The sequence below is a fragment of the Nicotiana tabacum genome, chromosome 8 (assembly GCF_000715075.1).
Source record: "Nicotiana tabacum cultivar K326 chromosome 8, ASM71507v2, whole genome shotgun sequence".
In the NCBI taxonomy this organism is placed as follows: Eukaryota; Viridiplantae; Streptophyta; class Magnoliopsida; order Solanales; family Solanaceae; genus Nicotiana; species Nicotiana tabacum.
This window is the reverse complement of record NC_134087.1, coordinates 132,399,364-132,409,267: the sequence shown is the minus strand read 5'-3', so window position 1 is coordinate 132,409,267 and position 9,904 is coordinate 132,399,364.

The following is a 9,904-nucleotide window of genomic DNA, read 5'->3' as shown; positions in this document are numbered from 1 at the left end:
GATGCCTCTCTAGGAAGTCGGGTACATACTCCAGCACTGAATCAAACTCTGAAGCCTCCTGGGAGGGCAGGTACTCACTTCCCTAAGAATGGGAAGCAGCTCTATTTGCAGCTCTGATGAGTTTTATGGTTTCCCCAATTGCTTTCCGAACCATTAGGGTCAATTTAATCATGTCTCTTCCCCTACCCCGGGAGGACTCTGCTCTACCCTTTTGTTTGTCACCACCTCCTCTAGATTTAACCTTTGTCTGCAAGTATTAATCAGTTGAAACTTGTTAGTGCAAAGACTAAAAGAAGCAATGCAGGAAAACAGTTGACAGTGCAAGACAAAACAGCAGACTACTAACCGCGAAAAATGCATGGCGGTCGCGAAGGCTGCACCGCGGACCGCAAAAAATCAACCGCGGATCGCGGAGAGGTGGGATTCAGACTACCCACTCTCTAATTCAATAGCACCGCGGACCGCAAAAAATGAAGCGCGACTGCGGTAAATGCACCGCGGACCGCAAAAAATGCCACCGCTGACCGCGATTATCAAGACTTGAAAATCTCTCAAAATATAGATGATCGCGGACCTCGGAAAAACAACCGCGGACCGCAAAGGTCAAATTTGGGCTCAGCACCTAGGGTTTCAAATTTTTTGTGCATTTTATCATTAATCAACACATTATCAATCCACTAGGTAATTAATCACCATTTCTGACTAATTAAAACCTAATCTAATTAACATTATGGAACACTAAGTCAAAATTAAAAGAAAAAAAGAAGAAGAAGATATAATAACTATCAATTTAAAGGAAAATTAAAGACTAAGGGTTGATTAGAATTACCAGATGTGAAATGTGAAACAAATTCAACTCAGTTCCTGTGTTTGTGCAAGTTAAGGCGTGAGTGAACAGTAGTTTATGTCGATTGAAAGTGTAAAGGGCTAAAAGTGTAAAAGGGGGCCCTGAGGTTCTATTTATAGACAAGCCCTGGGGCCCACTTATTCGTACCTACCGTGGCTGCGATAAATGCACCGCGGACCGCAGTTGAGAAACTCAGAAGGGCTGTTGCTTTGTGACCACCGTGGACAGCAAAAAATCCTTTGCGACAGCAGTAAGCCACCGCTGACCGCGAAATAGACACCGCGGCAGTAGTTGAAACTTCAGAGAGCCTCCACTTTTGACCTTTTAGCACCACTGACCGCGAACAATTTTTACCCCCGCGATAAGGCTATTGCAGACCGCAAAGAATGGAGCGCCGCCGCGGTCCAAACTTCAGAGAGTGCCAAATTTTTCCATATTAGTCCTACACTGCATCAAACATGCCTATACACATCTCACAACTAGTTAGTTCAAAAGCAAATCCTACACTAAGAAGAAAATCAAATAAAAACAAAAATAAAAACACATGGGTTGCCTCCCAAGAAGCGCCTGATTTAACGTCGCGGCACGATGCAGGTTACCATCAATCACTTGAGATGGATCATTTCCACCATGTGGTTGTCATCAAACTTGCCAAGATAGTGCTTGACTCTGTGCCCATTAACTCTGAAGATCTCACCATTTTTGTTTTTCAAATCAAGAGCACCCAACGGAGTCACAAGCACCACTTCAAAAGGTCCACTCCATTTTGATTTAAGCTTTCCCGGAAATAGTCGTAACCGTGAATTGAATAAGAGACCAAGTCACCCATTTCGAACTCCTTGCCACGAGCATACTTGTCATGAAGGTACTTCATCTTGTTCTTATACAAGGACGAACTGGAGTAGGCATGAAGCCGGAACTCATCAAGCTCATTAAGCTGCTTTACCCGAAGATTTGCTGCCACATCTCATTCAAGATTTAACTTCCTCAAAGCCCACATGGCCTTGCGCTCTAACTCAACTGGTAGATGGCAAGCTTTCCCAAACACCAACCGGTATGGAGATATACCAATCGGAGTCTCGTAAGCAGTCCTATAAGCCCAAAGAGCATCATCCAATTTCTTTGACTAATCGGTCCTATTTGCATTGACCGTCTTTGACTATATACTCTTGATCTCTCGGTTGGAGACTTCAACTTTCCCACTAGCTTGAGGATGGTAAGGGATAGAAACCTTGTGATTGACGCCATACTTTGCAAGCAAAGTGTCAAATGACTTATTGCAAAAATGAGACCCTCCATCACTAATGATTGCTCTAGGAGTGCCAAACCGAGTAAAGACACTCTTCTTGAGAAAGGCCACAACACTCTGGGCCTCGTTGTTGGGTAAATCCACGGTCTTAACCCACTTTGAAACATAATCAACGGCCACAAGAATATACGTGTTGCCACAAAAGCTTACAAATGGACCCATGAAATCAATGCCCCACACATCAAATATGTCAACCTCGAGAATAGTGGTGAGAGGCATCTCATCCTTCTTTGAAATTCCACCCGCTCTTTGACATTCATCACATTTCTTTACTAGTTCACTTGCATCCTTGTAAAATGTGGGCCAATAAAAATCACAACTTAACACCTTTGAAGTTGTCCTCGGCCCACCATGATGACCACCGTAGGGAGAGGAATGAAAAGCATCCAGAATACTCAATTGTTCCTCCTCCGGAACACATCTCCGGATCACACCATCATTACAGATTTTGAACAAGTACGGCTCATCCTAGTAGAAGTCCAAGCTATCCCGTTTAAGCTTATTCCTTTGGTTAGAAGAGAGCTCATACAGAACAATACCGGTTATAAGAAATTGGCAATATCCGCAAACCAAGGCATACGATTCACAGACACAGAGAGGAGTTTCTCATCGGGAAATGAATCATTAATCTTGAGGCCATCACAGGGCCTCCCCTCCTCCTCCAAGCGGGACAAGTGGTCCGCCACTTGGTTTTCACACCCTTTCCGGTCCACAATCTCCAAATCAAACTCTTGAAGCAATAAGACCCATCTCATCAACCGAGCTTTGAAATCCTTCTTCGTCATCAAGTAGCAGAGTGTGGCATGGTCGGTATGAACTATCACCTTGGCACCCATGAGATAAGGCCTAAACTTCTCCATTGCGAATACAATAGCCAACAACTCTTTTTCCGTCACCGTGTAATTCACTTGAGCATCATTCATTGTTTTGCTTGCATAATACACCGGGTGAAACATCTTATTCACTCTTTGACCCAAAACCGCTCCTACCGCAACATTGCTTGCGCCACATATGATCTCAAAAGGTAATCTCCAATTGGGTGTGGTAATAATGGGAGTGGTTGTCAATTTGTACTTGAGGAGTTCAAAATCTTTCATACATTCTTCATTAAACACGAACTTGGCATCTTTTTCCGATAACTTGCACAAGGGGTTCACTAACTTAGAAAAGTCTTTGATGAATCTTTGGTAGAACCCCGCATGCCCAAGAAAACTTCTAACCCCCTTGACTGAAGTAGGAGGAGGAAGCTTTGAGATCACTTCAATTTTAGCCTTATCCACCTCTATGTCGTGCTTTGAGATCTTATGACTGAGGATAATGCCCTCCTCGACCATAAAGTGGCATTTTTCCCAGTTAAGCACAAGATTGGTCTCTTCACACCGGGCCAACACCTTGTCAGGATTCTTCAAACATTCATCAAATGAGTCACCCACAACATTGAAGTTGTCCATGAACACCTCCAATATGTCCTCCACTATGTCAGTAAATATGGCCATCATACACCGCTGGAATGTAGCCGGTGCATTACACAACCCAAATGGCATCCTAGAAAAGGCAAAGGTACCATACGGATACGTGAAGGTGGTTTTCTCCTGATCTTCCAGAGCAATCAAAATCAAGTTGTACCCAGAGTACCCATGCAAGAAACAGTAGAAGGCACGCCCAGCAAGTCTATCTAGCATCGGGTCAAGAAAAGGTAATGGAAAGTTATCCTTGCGGGTCACTTTATTCAGCTTGCGATAGTCCATGCACACCCTCCATCCGGTGATAGTCTTGGTGAGAATCAACTCATTTTGTGCGTTGGTAACCACGGCCATACCACCCTTCTTTGGTAAACATTGCACCGACGAAGTCCAAGAACTATCCGAGATGGGGTAAACAACCCCTGCATCCAACCAGTTGATCACCTCCTTTTTCATAACTTCTTGCATAGCCTCATTCAACCTCCTCTGATGTTCCACAGAGGGCTTGGCATCTTTCACAAGAATAATCTTATGCATGCAAAAGGCGGGGCTTATCCCCCGAATATCAGCTAAAGTCCATCCAATTGCCTTCTTCCATTTTTGGAGCACTGCCAATCTAGCATCTTCCTGCATGTTAGTAAGACAAGGGGAAAGAATAACTGGCAAAGTTGAACTAGGGCCTAAGAATTCATACCTGAGGTGTGGAGGAAACGCCTTCAACTCCAACACGGGAGGTTCCTCATTGAGGGCTTTGTTGGTGGAGTCTTCCTATTATCAAGATCCAAAGAGAGCTTCCAAGGCTCATAAGAGTAAGAGCCAATTCCATGTAAAGTATTGACACACTCCACCCGGCCTTCATCCTCATTTATATCAAGGTTCAACAGTACCGCTTCTGGAGGGTCCTCCACATTGATCATTGCATTAGTATCATCAACTATCACTGCCGTGACAAGATCCACAAAAGAGCAAACTTCAGTACTGTTAGGCTGCTTCATTGACTTGCAAACATAAAAGACCACTTTTTCATCACCCACCCGGAAGGTGAGTTCCCCTGTTCCACATCAACTAAGGCCTTCCCAGTTGCAAGGAAAGGTCTTCCCAATATGATCGGAACCTCATAATCAACCTTACAGTCCAAGATCACAAAATCAGCAAGCAAAATGAACTTGTTTACCCGGACAAGAACATCATCTACAATACCAAGCGGCCTCTTCATAGTTCTATCTGTCATTTGCAACCTCATTGAAGTAGCCCTCGGTTGCCCAATACCCAAAGTTTTAAACACGGAGTAAGGCATCAATTTGATACTTGCACCCAAATCGCACAATGCCTTTGCAAAATTAGCGCTCCCAATGGTACACGGGATGGTGAAAGCGCCAGGATCTTCAAACTGTGGAGCCATCGAGTGCACAATTGCACTTACTTGGTGAGTCATTTTGATGGTCTCACAGTCCATGGATCTCTTTTTAGTCACCAAGTCTTTCATGAACTTGGCGTAACCCGGCAATTGCTCAAGAGCTTCCACCAAAGGAATATTGATTGATAAGCTCTTCATCATGTCAATAAATTTTCTAAATTGGTTCTCATTCTTTTGCTTTGCAAGCCTTTGAGGGTAAGGTAGAGGAGGCCTTGGCAAGGGATCCTTAGCCTTGGGCACTACTGTTTCTGGTATGTCTATTACGTGTTCCCTAGATGGGTTCACATCATCTTGGGTCTCTACCACATCATCATGAACATCAATCCTCACTTTTGCATTCATATTCTCTTCTCTCACTTGCTCATCAACTAAAGGAACATCATCATCTTGCACTTGAATCTCATTACTCACAATTTCCTTTTGCTTGGAGGTATTCACATCACCACCTCGACCACTTCTAGTAATCACTGCCATTGCATGCCCGGTGTTGTTCCCACCCTTAGGGTTTACAATTATATCACTAGGTAGAGCCCCCTTAGGGTGAGTATTCAAAGACTGTGAAATCTGGCCAAGTTGAGCCTTCAAATTCCGGATTGAAGTATTATGGGAGGCCAACTGGGCATCGGAGTTGGTGTTCTTCTTCATCATTTGTTCAAACATCATCTAGATCCTTCCCATCTCATTGTTTGACGAGCTAGGACCTTGGGACGAAAATGAAGGTGGGATGTTTAGTTGTTGATACATTGGAGGCCTTTGAAAGCCTTGCCCCCGATTCCCTTGATTGTCATTGTTCCAACCCCCTTGGTTGTTGTTTCCTCCCCAATTGTTGTTGTTGCCACTCCAGTTACCCTGATTGTTCTGGTTGCCCCAATTTTGATTGTTGTTCCCCCAGTTGCTATTGCCTTGTTGGTTTTGATTCCCCCAATTTTCTTGGGATCTCCATTGTTGTTGTTGGTTAGGGGAATTGCCCATTTGTCCTTGGTAATTGTTCACATATTGCACTTTTTCATTTTGCTCATCATAACCCTTATCTTGATTGAAACCACCACTACCTTGGTCATATTAATCCGGACTACCTTGACCTTGTTGACCTCTTTGTCGCCTCTTGTTGACCATCATGTTGACACTTTCCATAGCATTTACTTTTCTAGGAGCTTGAACCTGCTGCAATTGCGCTTTCGCTTACTGGTTCATTGTGGTAGTTAACTCTGCTATTGCCTGGCCATGATCATGGAGCTCTTTGTGCAAGTGGATGACATTGGGGTCGCCTTGTGGCATATTGGCTCGACTCTGTCAAGCTGAGGAAGCATCTGCCATCTCATCCAATATCTCACACGCTTGATCCCTCAGACTCTACCAAGCTTGTCCGTGAATCGTGAGACATAACATTGTACTCGCTAGGAAAGCTTAGAGCTTTGATACCAACTTGTCACGGCCTGAATTTCCCACCGTCGGGACCATGATGGTACCTAACATTGTACTCGCTAGGCAAGTCAATGTTACATAATATTTTACCTTTTGCCTTTATCTGTTAATAATTAAAACTTAACTAAAGTAAACCAATGGAAATGAATGAAGAAGAACAGAGTTTAAAAGATTATATTTATGCTAATAACGAAAACCGAAATAAATTCCACCCAGAACTGGTGTCACAACTCACGAACAGTCTACGAATACTACAAGTATTGGTCTAAAAGAAAAATATACATATGTCTCAGAGGAAAAGTAAAACAGAATACAGTAAAGGTAGAAGGGGACGCCAGGACCTGCGGACGCCTGCAGGACTACCTTGAGTCTCCTGTGGACTGAATATAGCAACCTCGAACTCTGATCAGCCACTAGCTCCGAAATCTGCACAGGAAGTGCAGAGTGCAGTATCAGTACAACTGACCCCATGTACTGGTAAGTATCGAGCCTAACCTCGACGAAGTAGTGATGAGGGTACGGCGGGGCATCATAACATATACAACATGCAACAGTTTATACTAAAACGGAAAGGACATACAAAATGAAATATAACAGAAACTTGCATTAAATGAATATGGACACCAGCCGCTCCATCAGTACTCAACTATAACCAATCCTTATGCGGGTTTCAACATCTCAGTAATGAACTTCAACAGAAATGAATGCTAAAACAATAACTGATGCGGCGTGCATCCTGATCCCACCATATAAACAATAACAGTATCAATATTCACCCTTATTACTCCTTGTTGCGGCGTGCAACCCGATCCCACCAGTCTACCCTTATTACTCCTCAACACGTATCACCATTATTCATCCTGTTGCGGCACACAACCCGATCCCACTTGTCCACCCTTATTACTCCTTGTTGCGGTGTGCAACCCGATCCCACCAGAAAATCACATTCACCCTTATTCCTCCTGTTGCGGCGTGCAACCCGATCCCTATATATATATATATATCAGCACCATATCACAAATATAAAGACAAGTGTTTCACAAGTTAACTAAAATCCTCCACAACACTTATACCTCAATCCACACAACGGAATATCACTACGATTATGAAACTTCACCAGTTAAAACTACACAGCGCAACCAACCAAAGTATGTCATGAAGCACCAATAAACCAATATAAGCCAAAAGGGTAATAAAACGAAACCATGAAACAAATAAATACTTCAATAAAGAAAACATTATTTAATATGAAATAATTAGACATGAAAACATTTATGAGCAAGTAGCAATTAAGACAGGAGAGCAATATATAGGGAAAACGGGGAAGGGAACAAGCAAAAATGATAATTTGGTGGTGCATAGGTACTCGTCACCACACCTATATGTCACACACATGGAATTTCACATAGCAAATAAGTCGGGGATCCCTAATCCCTCAAGTCAAGGTTAGACCAAGCACTTACCTTAAGCCAACAGGTATTTCAAAGCTCAAACACCGCTTTACCTCTCGATTCCACCACCAATTCACTCGTATCTAGTCACAATTAATTTAATAACATCAATAAATGCTAAATAACTCAACTCCAATGCATAATTATAGGTTTCCCAATATTTTTCCCAAAAAGTTAAAAATCGACTTCAGGTCCGCTTGGTCAAAATCCGAAATTCGGACCAAAACCCGATTACTCATTCATCCCCGAACCCGGATATGCAGTTGGTTGTGGAATCCGACCTCAATTTGAGGTCTAAATCCCCAAATTTCGAAATTCTTAAATTCTACCCAAAAACACCAGATTTTCCCATGAAAATCCTTAGATTTTATGATGAAATCTTGTAAAAAGATGAAATAGATTGAAAGAAATGAGTTAGAAATTGTTTACCTATTATTTGGGGAAGAACTACTCTTTGGAAAATCGCCTCTTGAAGTTTAGAGTTTGAAACTTTGAGAAATGAGATGAAAATCCCGTCCAAAACTCTTTTGAACTGTTGCAGGTATCGCATTTGCGATCACAGGTTCGCAAATGCGAAGCGTGTCCTGGCCTGCTGTTTTCGCAAATGTGAATAATTGTTCGCAAATGCGGCCACTGTTACAGTCGCAATTGCGACGATGAACTTCGCAAATGCGAAGGTCCCCTCCCAGCCTAATGTCGCAAATGTGATGATTCTTCGCAAATGCGACGCTTGCATTTGCGAGCCAGACTTCGCAATTGTGAAGTCTGCAGACCTGAACATACCAGCAGTTTTTCTTAAGTCTCAAAACACTCTGTAGCCTATCCAAAACTCATCCGAGCCCTTTGGGCTCCAAACCAAACATGCACACAAGTCTTAAAACATCATATGAACTTACTCGTGCGATCAAATCGCCAAAATAACAACTAGAACTATGAATTCAATACCAAAACTCATGAAATTCTCAAGATAGTTCAAAATTTCTATTTTCTCAACCAAGGGTCCGAATTACATCAAATCTCTTCCGTTTTTTACCAAATTCAACAGACAAGGTCTAATTACCATAATGGACCTGTACTGGGCTCCGTAACCAAAATACGGGCCCGATACCAACAAGATCAAATCTTATTAAATTTTCAAAAATCATTATATTTTCAATTAAACAATTTTCTTCAAAAATTCATTTCTCGGGCTAGGGACCTCGGAATTTGATTCCGGATATATTCCCAAGTCCCATATTTTACTACGGAACCATCGAAATACGGGTCCGGGTCCGTTTACCCAAACTATTGACCGAAGTCAACTAAAACCATCTTTTTAAGCCAAAAATCATTATTTCTTAAATTTTTCACACAAAAGCTTTCAAGTATCGCGCTCGGACTGCGCACGCAAATTGAGAAGAGATAAAAGGAGGTTTTCAAGGCCTCAAAATACGGAAACGAATTGGTCCGGCCGTACCGAACCAATTTTTAGGGTTTTTTTTTTATAAAACCATATGTTTTTATATAAATTTATAACCATACCGATAATTAGGGTAGGATTTTTTATTTTATGAAAATAAATCGAAAAAATACCGAACCGTACCGAATAAATTTACATGTAAAAAATATATTTATATATTAAGTTTAAAAATAATAAAACATTAAATTTTTCCTTAGGCCTTGGAATTATAAAAATGGTCACAAGCCAACAAGTAATTAAAACTCAAAATCCTAATTTTCAAACCTATTATACTACTTCTATTGAAATTAAATTATTTTCAGCATATTTACTAGCAAGATACAAGGTATTTTAGCGATTATGAGTAGCAAACTACAATTTATTGAATATGTTTCCTATCGTATGATTCAAATTTATCTTTTTGAATATCTAATCTATTCTTGAGTCTCATCTTCGTTAATATCTTTCCACTCGTGTGATTTATATTTTCTTTGTATTTGCTTAGTTTCTTTTACGCTGCTGTAGAATAATTGATGGATCTATACTTTGATCAT